The sequence below is a fragment of the Pinus tabuliformis genome, chromosome 3_1 (genome assembly GCF_031772625.1).
Source record: "Pinus tabuliformis cultivar Carrire ecotype Pingquan chromosome 3_1, CPIR1, whole genome shotgun sequence".
Lineage (NCBI taxonomy): Eukaryota > Viridiplantae > Streptophyta > Pinopsida > Pinales > Pinaceae > Pinus > Pinus tabuliformis.
Window position 1 is genome coordinate 911,632,670 of NC_142301.1, and position 12,123 is coordinate 911,644,792.

Here is a 12,123-nt window from a genome sequence, read left to right on the forward strand (position 1 = left end):
GGACAAAGCAAACAAATGAAGTACAACTGATCTTGAAACAAGTGAAGAGCCCTTTTGACAATCAAGTAAGTATATTTTTTATTCTCTATACTAAACAACAACAGGATTGGTGTCCTTGGAGTCGGTGCTCCTAAACTCAAGGTTGGTGCCTTAGATAAATAGGGTCGACGCCCTAGAGGTCAGAGCCTCATCAAAACCAAGTTGGAGCTTGGGAACATATTTATATTGTATTTATTCTTTTATACTCAATAAAATTATACTTATACATTTCTCTAATTAAATTGTGAAGAATCTAACTGGTAATAATAACAATTGAAAGAAAATACTGATTCACCCCCCTCTTAATATTTCCAACAGGTAGAAGTAAAGAAATTTCTTAAAGCAGGCTTCATTTACCCTATTCCTTTAACTGAATGGGTTTCAAATCCATCCCCTCTAGAAAAAAAGCAAGGAACAATCCATGTGTGCATTGATTTCATGGATTTAAATAAGGCCTATACAAAAGACAATTTCCCCACTCCATTTATAGATCATATTATGGATGAGTGCGTCGGAAATGAATTTTTTTTCTTCATGGATGGATTTTGTGGATATAATAAAATAAAAATTCATGTTGAATATCAACATAAGATGACATTTATTTGCCCCTGGGGTAGGTTTGCAGAAAAGAAAATTCCTTTTGGCCTTAAAATTATGGGGCTACCTTTCAGAGGGCTATGTCATATGCTTTCCATGACATCAAACATATAATCGAAGCTTATTTGTATGATTTAGCTGCTCAGTCTCATAAGATAATCGAACATCCAAAACATCTTCATCTAATTTTTAGAGATATCGTTATTATAAAATCCATTTGAACCCTAATAAGTACGTTTTCACGATTACATCTAGTCGGTTGTTGGAATTCATTGTTTCTAATGAAGGGATTTGAGTTGATCTTTTCAAGTTTGAGGCAATACTTCAGTTTCCTCCACTGTCTAGTATTCGTCAACTTCAAAGTCTCCAAGAAAAAGACAATTTTTGAAGGAGGTTTATCATGAACTACACTAAGATCATAAAGGGTTTTATGTGTTTACTTAAGAAAGGGGTTCCATTTGTTTGGGACAAATTCGCTCAATGCTCATTCGATGCTTTAGCAAAGGCATTGACCTCTTCTCCCCTTTTGAGTCCACCTAATTATAGCAAAGATTTCCTTTTGTTCCTTATGGTGGTAGAATCAACCATTTTTATGGTTTTGGTTAAAGAATATGATGCCCTTAGAGAATATGTGATTTATTATCTAAGTCATGGTTTAGTTGGTCTTGAACTTTGGTCTTCTCACATTGAGTAATTGGCTTTAGCAGCAGTTCATGTTGTTCAACAACTCCATCATTACATTTTGCTGAGAAAAACCTTTGTAGTAGTTGATGTCAATCCATTTCAATTTGTCCTAAGTAAGCAAGTGATTGGGGGAAAATGCAATAAATGGATTATTATTTTACAAGAATTTTATCTAGAGTTCATGTTATCCAAATCAAAGAATTCTTTAGTTTTCATAGAATTAATTTTGACATTGCCTTATGGAGGAGATGATACATGTGAAGAATAATTTCCATATGAACATATTTTTCTTATCTCCTCACAAGATCCTTGTTATGGAGAGATCGTTGTATATCTCCAAACTTTGAAGTTCCCTTGGTATTTTTCTAAGGATGAATGTTGAAAATTATGTCACCTTGCTAGGAGTTATCTTATCATTGGTGATACTTTTTAGCGTCACAGGGTTGATTCAATTCTTATAAGTTTTTTTACCTTAGAAGAACCTAAGTCAATTTTAAATGACTTCCATAATGGGACTTGTGGAGGTCATTTATTTGGGCTTGCTACAACTCAAAAATATTGTTTGCAAGGTATTTTTGGCCTTTAATTTTCAAATATTGTATTGAGGCAGTCAAAAAATGTCATCCTTGCTAAGTCTATACTCGAAAAATGCACACTCATCCAACTCCAATTTTTATTGTCATCACTGTCGATCTATTTACTAAGTGGGGAATTAATTTTACAATTTGTAACCTGGCTTTAGCTAAGGGACACAAGTACATTATCGTAGAAGTAGACTACTTTATGAAGTGGGTCAAAGCTATGCCCACTTTTAATAATGATGGTGAGACAACAACTCTTTTCCTTTTTAATCAAGTCATTTCACGTTTTGGTATCCCTAAAGAGATTTTCACTGATCATGGCAGTCACTTTTAGAATAAGATGATGTCTGAGTTGGCTTTGAACTGGGATTTTAGCAAAATAATTTGTCTCCTTATTATCCTCAAGCTAATGGATAAGTTGAATCCGTTAATAAATCCCTTAAGACTAACTTGCAAAGGACAATTCATCAAGATAAGGCCAACGGACACAACATTATTTATCCTGTGTTATGGGCATACTAAATGTTTGTTAAGACTGTTATGGGGTTTACTCCTTTTCATTTAGTTTATGGTTTGGAATCAATTTTTCTTATAGAATGTGAGATTCCATCTATTAAGTTGGTAACCAAACTTCTTCTAGACACTTCAAGTGTTGAAGAGCATCTTATTCAATTGGAACATCTTGATGAGTAGCATCAGGATGTCGCCACAATGAATGAGGCCAATAAGAAAAGATTCAAAGCTCAATATGATAAGTTTGTACGACCTAGTGTTTTATCGGAAGGTAACCTTGATCTATGACCAAGATAAAGACACCTTGGGGGCACGAACATTCAAAGCTATGTGGTATGTTCCTTTCATTGTTAAAAGGGTATTGAAGAAGGGTTCTTATGAGTTTGTTGATTTTGAAGGGAATGTGTTGTCGAAGCCTAGAAATGGGCTCTATCTTAAGAAGTATTATGCCTAGGATTTTTCCTAGCATTTTCTTTGTTTTGTAAATATTGTACATATTTTTAGTTTTTGTCTATAGGTGTCATGGTGATGATAGTGTTTTCGATCTGCTTTGGAAAATCATATTTCGATGGGTGATTAAGTGTATTTAGGATTTGCAGATGGTGCCAGTAGACACACTCGGAGTTTAGCTTCCATCACTTGGGTAATACATTATCCATCTAGTTAGTTGTTGGTCACAAGAGGCATATGTATTGGTCATGCTTCTAATAACATGGTTGAACACAATGTCATTATCAATTTACTTTCTGAATTAATATCTTATGTTATTGAATCATTAGTGGTTTACTTGGACTCACAATTGGTTGTGTCTCAATTAAACAATATTTATCATGTGATGGATCCTTGATTACATCGTCAATTTCTAAGAGTGAGATTATTGCAAAGATCATTTCATTTTATTACTTTGATTCGCATTCCACAATTAGATAATGCATTTGTTGATTCTATAGCTAACCAAGGATTGGATTGTCATATCAATCATTCATCACATTAAATCAAAACATCAAATATATGATCAAGTCATCACGAAATCATTGTATATATAGATAGATAAGTGTCAAAATATTACAAAATGTGGACAAATGTCCAGCAAAATTAGGGCTCAAGCCCAATCATGTCCATATCAAAAAGATGATTCAATCTAAAATCTAAGTCTGTGGGCCCTGCCATGGATGAGCATCTAGGTAGAAGACAATGACATTCACCACTCGTCAGAAGATTCACACCCGCTCTCATGGTACTCCAACCACTCGTCTTTGTATAGCCTCGAGAAAATTCTCTATCGTTGCCATTGGAACTTGGCGAGTCAAACTCTCCAAGTTCCTATGTACTGTATGGAGGACCCTCTCAGACTTAGCTATTGCTCTCTTTGTGTCTCTGCCATGACGTTTATGCCTCGATAGACCCTCAAGTCTCACTGGTCCCACATCTGTATCATGATCATTTTATCTTGTGAGGATTTTTGTTCCACAAAAAAATACTTTAAATTTATTGAGATTATCTTTAAAAATCCAAAAAAAAAAAATGTTAAAAAATTAAATCCGGGCATGCGTACATAGAAAACTAGTTTTGAAATTTAAAAATCTAGTCAATAAATCGATCTAATCTATCAGCCTTTTTATCAAATGGAAGTGTTTAAGTTCATTATTTACCTAGAGTTTGTGGTTTCCATATTTGTTAGTGGAATTAGTTGGATTGGTTTTCCGGAATTCACTCCAAAAACTCTCTCCTCAACACTTGGATGGTAAAAATGAAATTGGGTGAGTCCAAAATTCTATTTTATAATTAAACTTTAAACCCACTTTTCTAAAGTTAATTTTTAACTTTATTATTTTATTTTTATGAACTTTTGAGATTTGCTTGAAGTGTTGGGAAGGGCCTTTTTCAGGGTGATGAAGACTTTCTTATCACTTCGTGATATTTTTCCTGTTTCTTTGATTCCATGATCATTGACCTATCATGGCAGGTATCGTACTCTAACTTGGCTTATAGGTTAAGAAATGTCACTTTTCTGTTGCAATTTTCATATTGACCTCATACTGCAATATTTATCCACATAGTCGACCCCACTATGTTGCAATTTTTAAACCTCTTTCACTCATTATTTTGTTAAGTCATAACATAGTGGTAGAACCTTTCATTCCATGGGCTTCCTAGTTAGAACCTCACTAGAATATGTTTCCCATGCTGTAAGTATTGTGTAGGCTCGGGAGTCCTCTTTAGTCCCACCATGACTTTGCGTTGAAGCCTCATTTTTCTTTTTCTTCACTATTATTCTAGTTTTATACCCTAAAGGCTCCCATATCTTGAGTTGTACTATTGCATTGCATATTGACCACTTTCACCCCTTTTGGCCTTAATATGTCTTCATTGGCCTCATCTATAAGCCAATTTTGATCATGAATTTTCTACAAGTTTAAACCATGCATTCATTAGAATTTGCAACTTGACACCCTTTTCCGTCTTGGGAACATCGTCGTGTGTCAATGGCCAGTGTCTTCCACCTTGTATTAAGCATAGGAATGTTCCAGTCCCAGGAACTAGTGCACTTTCCCTTTACACTTGTTCTCTCCATTGTACTATAAGCATTATTTTATTCTTTTTCGGGCTTTATAATATGAAAAAGACAATAAAAATAAATATTCCAAAAAAAAGAGCGGGAATGGGATAGTTTCTTCATCATTTGATGGCAGCAAGAGTCATTCATGTTGCCCTTGAACAAATCACTTAAAATGAGTCTTTCCTCCATTGGGATGGGACCTAGTTTGACTTTAGGGAAGCCATAACCTTGTTCTTGGTTCAGTCCTCTGTCAGTTGGTTAACTCTACCAATCATATGGAGAGTTTGTTGATGCCTTCTACATTGCAAACTTATACAAATTTATTTTATGTTGCCATAAAGTCACACCAAGTCGTGATTTTGTTCAAGGGAAGTAAACCTGTTGCCAGTCATTCTATGGTGTATCTTGACTTATTTTTGTTGGTTATACCAAGTCTGTCAAGTTATTCTCAGTATCACATCAGTGACACGATCCTCTACGTGTGCTGGTTAAGAAGGTCCCCATTGACTTCTTACTGGCAGGTCTACTCTTATCAACTCTGACAAATTTCTCTGAGAGTAGACCTAGAGTTGCACTCTGACCCTATTTACATCATTGATAGGTGACCTTGTGCTCAACATTGATCAACATTATGGGTATTTTACTGAGTCGTTTCCCTTGTGTTTGACGTCAACTTACATTATCACACATTGGGATTCATGCAGTACCTCAATTTCCATTTGACCTTATTGGTGGATTCCTCACCTTTGTGTCAACTTTCATTATTGGTTGGTTCAAAGGATTTATGTTGTATGCTAGCCACATCTTGTGTATGCCAGAAATGTACTTCAAAATGGTTACTTCATCTCTCTTTGTCTAATTTCTTCCAAATTATTGGTCTGCGGTTTACACTCACGTTGGTTGATGTGGGATGTATTAATGCCTTCCTTCTAGTAGATCTTCTCCCATTAACTCCAACTCATTTCTATGGGAATGAGGTATAGATTCCCTTTTTCAATACCTTTGGGTTTGCAGTCATTAGTGGCAAAATCCTTCGGCAACAATAGTGAGAATGAATCAATGTCTCCTAATTGGTAGATTCTTTCAATTTTTTTACTTCAACACATCTATTCACACTTGTTTGATTGTATTGTGGTACCTTGACACCCATTATCATTATTGGTGAGTTGTCTCGCATTTGTTAGCAATATACATCAATGATCGGTAATCAAAATATTTCTCACATGGTCGACTTCAGCTCATTTATTCCCAATGTACCATTTGTGGTCGGTGAAGACCTCAGGTTTTGTCAGTATCTTGGTTCACTTGACAACTCATTTAGTTTTCTTCCAATGACACATCTTAGCTCTATATGTTACAATATTTTACAACAACATCTTATATGTTGTCACCCAATTTTATGCGGTACCACTATTCCACTTATATGACTTGGTACTTTTATGAGGTTCAGTTATGCAGCATCATTGATCCGTCATTCTTCTATGAGATATTGAGACATAGGACCATTTTGTTCTTTCACAGACATAATTTGATGATCCACTATGTATTATTCAACTCCTTTTGTACACTTATGTATACATTTTGGATCCACATTATACTTTATCAATGAACATGCTTTACTAATTTTGAGCATGGGTATGCCTACCTTAGACATGAGTTTTCTTTCTGACTCCTTCCACAGGTATTTGATGGGGTGGAATATGGTGATCTCCTCTCGGGTTTTCAGATGAATATTCTCTCTATACTTAATATAGTTCTATCAACATGCTCCTTTACGACCTCATATTTTAGGGGGCATCTGTTATAGCATCATTCAACAGTCATGTAGACCTGATGCTCTTTTATGCCCCTGGGTAGTCCCTTTTCACATGCAGACTTGACTTTATAGTAAAAATAGTATTTCAAAATCCATACGCAACTCTACCCATACAAAAACACATACATATGCGGGTTCCATAACACTATACTCACGTATACATTTAAAATATGAAAAAATAAAATAAAAGGCTATTTTTCGAGCCAGGTTTACGCGTTTTACCGAGAGCACACCTACAGGAGCTCGTGGCCTAATTAAAATAACCAATTTGAGGTGGTATATATACACCCCTTGGGAAGGCCTAATTAACAAGAGAATAAGAATATCGACATTATACTCAATTTCTCCCATATCAAGTTTTCTTTTACCGTGCCTCTTGCACTCCCGATCTCTACGAAACTCTGGTTTCCTTTGTAGATATGCTCAACATCCTTATCTAGCATCTTCTTGCACATATTAGAGAGGTTGTCTTCGTGGCTTGGGCTGGACAGATCTGGAGGAAGGCTTTGTCGGTACCTTTGTCCTGGATCAGGTTGTATCTATCCTGTACTTACTATTATTAATAAATAAAGAAGCTCATGTCTTGTTCCCAATATATGTTTTCATCTTATGAATGATAGTATGAATGTTTATATATGATTATCTAACATATTCTTATGTATGCACATTGAATTATCTATTATGTATATGCTTATGTGATTGATTTGTAGGTTTGCAAATCTTGGAGGTAGCAGGGGGTTTGGACCCTACAGAAACATATTCAAATGTAGGACCTTTAGGTAGTATCCAAATCCAATTTTATAATTCAAATGTTTGGCATACTTGATTGAATGTTATTTGTTGATTACCTTATCTCGATCTCTTGAGGCTTTAAACCCTTGCCTTAGGGAACTTTTCTTTCCAATAATGTCTTCTACTGGAAATCCAATCTAAATGACCTAGAAACGACTCATATCAATGACTACTTTTCTCCTTGGGGGATTAGTTTTAGTTACAGAAAAACCACATGATATGACCCTATTAAGTAGTCATTTCACTAAATCCAAATCCATGTCCACTTACTTGTAACAAGTTACTAGAAACTTAGATCAATTTTTTTTGTCTAGATTTCCTTTTTACTCTAGCTTCAAGGGTTTCAAAATTATCCCATGTGACTAAGAGAAGGACCACAACCTTAAACCATGAGCTCTAAATATCTAGGAATTTAGGTCTTTTCTTATGGCGCAAAATTAATTAAAGCTTGGATGAATTGGCAGACAAATACATTTTCTATGACTTCTACACAAAACCATGTTGGACTAGAACTTTGACCAGATTCTTCATCTTCTCTCAAATCCAGGTTCATGCTTGCCTTTAACTAGAAATAATTGATTGCCCCTTGATACCCAAATGGTTGGATATTCTTTCTCCACCCTATAGCTTAACTACAAAATGCTGACTAGTATGCCTCTGCAGTTGAATCTAAATACATGTTTCAAGCTTATGCACATGTTTCGTACACCTTTGGGCCACCAGAATCCTAGATAACCTTATATCAATATCCACGCCCTTGGATGATCAGATAGTAAAATAAGGGCCCCACTACTAAATTTGGTGGAATTGATTTATTCTTCACCATTTTTTCCTAAATGAAATACACATAAAACATTTGCCAAACTAGTCCTTCGCAGGAATCCTGAGGCTTGAGGAACTGCCACGTTGAAACTTTGATAAATAATCATAACTTTCCATGTGTATCTCTTGCCATGTCATCTTCCAAGTCAACATACTTCCATGTGTCAATTTACATCTTTCACTTTAGACACCAAGAGGGTGAAAAATAGGTGCCACATGTAACTTCATTTGGTTGCCACATCGTTGCTTCACCACATGGCACCACCTGTACTACCACTTCATGATACCACCTATATGGGGTCCACCTGAAGTCTTAGAATAGGAAATTTAGATCCAATTTTTTTTAAAGATTTTCCTTGTTGCATACTTAGAGGCTCACATGTAAACATCTTATCTAGATGTATCTAGTATTTGGCTATTTTATTAGGTGATTGTCTTGGTGCATCCCCATATGCCTAGATGCTTAGATACCTCGAGAGAGGCTTGGATGTGCTTAGATACATTGCAGTATTGGATATCTTAGTGCATCCCTATATATCTGGATGTCTATGATTCCTTGGAATTTCTCGAATTACCATATTCCTAGATGCCTCAATGCATTTCACATTTTGACTAGGCCCTTATGAGTCTGGATAATTTAGATACCTTGACACAAATTCTGCATGCACTTCAAAGCAACTTTTCTCATTATTTCCTGGGAGTTTGACTAAGTTCTATATACCACTAGAAATATCTCTGAGAGGGTTATCCAACCAAGCACTTTTTCATTTGTTTTTGAACAAGTTACCTACAAAGAAAATGCCTTCGAATATAGGCTACCTAAATTGTAATGCTTCTTGACTATAATATCAACAATTTTCCCATGCTAATAGAATTTGACATCAATGAAATAGAAGTTGACATCAATGGCAACATATGTACAACAATCTCCCCCTTTGGCATTAAAGGGAACACCATCAGACATCTCCTAGTCATTGATGATCTTGGGCTAGACTCCCCCTATCTATTTACGGATTGTACTCCTTTGAAATCACCAATGTGAAAACAAATGCTCAATGATTTCTACAGTATCACACCTCCTTTGACATTAATTACATCATATTGGTTGTCATTAATGGAAAAATATTATCTAAAAATCTCCCTCTTTGTCATTGATGGAAATACCACTAAACATTGATGATTAGTGATGGAAATGGACTTAAATCCCCCTATCAACCTTTTAGTCCAAAGTCTGCAATATCTATCTTCGTAATGTAGTTTATGTCTGATATCTCTCATGCATTGACATTAATGGAAAGGGGATCAACCGAAGATGGTTGCTCATCTAGTGATTGCTTACTACTAGGCCAATGTCACACAACTACTCTTCTGAAGTTATTTCATATGCATGTGGACCTACTCCCTCTATAAATGGACTCTCCCCCTATGAATAATATCTCTTCCTATAAATTCCTCCTGACATGTGGCTACAATTGTACTCTACTTTTTATTAGGCTAGAAGTCATCCCTATAATCCTTAGCCGGTATTAGTGAGACATTCCTTCCCTTGGTTGTGAGATATGACTAGACTACCCTTGAAATCCATGGCTTGTGCCCAAATTTGTTGGATATGTAACATTTGACATAGTTATGTAGAGGAGAAAAATAATTTCCCCTTCTAGTACCATATTCATACAAACCTCTAGATTTGTTCCATAAGTAGTTATTCTTTGAAAATTATCTTCCTTCATAATTTCTTCTTGCATAGGCTTTGCAATCAACTACCTTATGGAAAAAATTATTGCATGAATAACAATGCCCATAAAATAAAGTTGAATACCTGGATAGATATTGCTTGTTGAAAGGAATAACATTGCTTATTCTATTTTTCCTACATTATTTGCCATAATGTTGTTGATTCATAGTTATAATTGGGCCTTTTATTGTGTTTGCATGATTACCATTTTCTCCTCTTGCTAATTTCTTTGCCTCTTCCTTATATTTTTCTCTAGATGAATCAACCTTGTTTTGATGAAACTAAATTCATGGAATTCTTGTTTTCTTAAACTATTGTTAAGAGCAACAACATAGTTGATGGGTTTCATGTTTTAATTTTCTATTGTTGATGAGCTTGACTCTCCCTTACTATTCTTTGGGATCTATTCACAACCAAGGCCTATCTTACATAATGGTGATCTCTGAAGGCTGATGATGTGATCTAATGACTCATAACCTTAAATGCGATTCAAGTTTTGATTAAGATAATATGAGGTCTTTTATAATTATTTTCTTAAAAGAATAATTTTTTCTTCCAATTTTTCAAAGCGTTCTTCCTTTTCTTTTAACTACTTTGACAAAATATCATTTATCCTCTTGGTTTCTTCCAATTCAATTTTTAGAAGGATGATAGAATATGCATCATAGTCTTTATCCTTATATTCCAGAGGTTCTTGTTCTAGTTGATATACCTTTTTTCTTAGAGGTCATAGTTCTTCCCAAGCACTCATGAGTTCTTTTTTAAAATCTACTTCTACTAGAATTTTTTATGTTATAGAGAACCAAGGTTTTATCATAGGGTTCCAACAAAGAGCCCATTGTAGTCTAGCATAATGATGGAATATTTGATCTTCAAAAAGGGAAGAAAGTATCAGCGGAGGCATGCAAAGACTTATGTATAATGATTAGGGTTTAAATGGTGATAAAGTGATTACATCAATTAAAATATACATCACATTCATTAACAATTGCAGATAAACTAGATAACCTTATGGAAAAGATAAATGAAATAATTATACATAATCCTGACATACTATCTCAAAATTTTTAAGGTAGGCACATGAACACAAGCACATCCATACATAAAACACAACATCGTTCTTGCAATAATCTCCTTTAATCATTAGCAAGCCTAATCAATGTTACATCTATAGATCTGCATTAATTTAGCTATAAATGTTAAGAAAATTATATTAGAAAAGTGCAAGTACTAATTCAAATAGCATGTGGGCCTATTACTATCATTCCTCCTTTCTTGTGTAGCTTGCCTTGCATATCTATATATAAAGTTTAGCCGATTGATATTTTCTAACTTAACCCACACTTAGTTGATGGAGTCTGTAGAAAAAAGGAATTACTGAGGGGAGGGAGGAATGGGATGAATTAGTAATAGTGAGGTTCTTAAATTTTTTTATGAATATGTCTTTAGTTATTTCCTCTACTGGCTGTTACTTATGAGAGAATTCATACATAATACAAATGAGCAACAAGATACAACATTCACATGTACATACAATCCATCACACGAGAAACATACACATATTGACATCGGTATTTTTTAGTTGGAACACAAAGAGAGAAAAACATCAATATTTTGTTGTTAAGATGTAAATTAAGCACCTAAATAATTACATTAGCTTGTTTGTGAGCACCCACTCACAGGAGGCACTGACTCCCTTAGGATAGAAAGCACCTACTTTCCAAGAGGCACCAACCATTTATGAATGCATGCACCACCTGCTCTAGCCATTTTTCTAGCTTTCATACAATTTTCAACTGAAAATAGAGGCACATACAATTACAGAAAAATTTCAATCTAGATTACTACAGGAACATACTTCTGATCTTGGTCCTCTTGTTTTGTACGGGCTCTCTCAGTCTCATGTGACAACTCCCTATTCTCTACACTCTACCTTCTATTCCACAAGCTCTCTCCAACACTCTACTTCAGTTCAACACTTGGG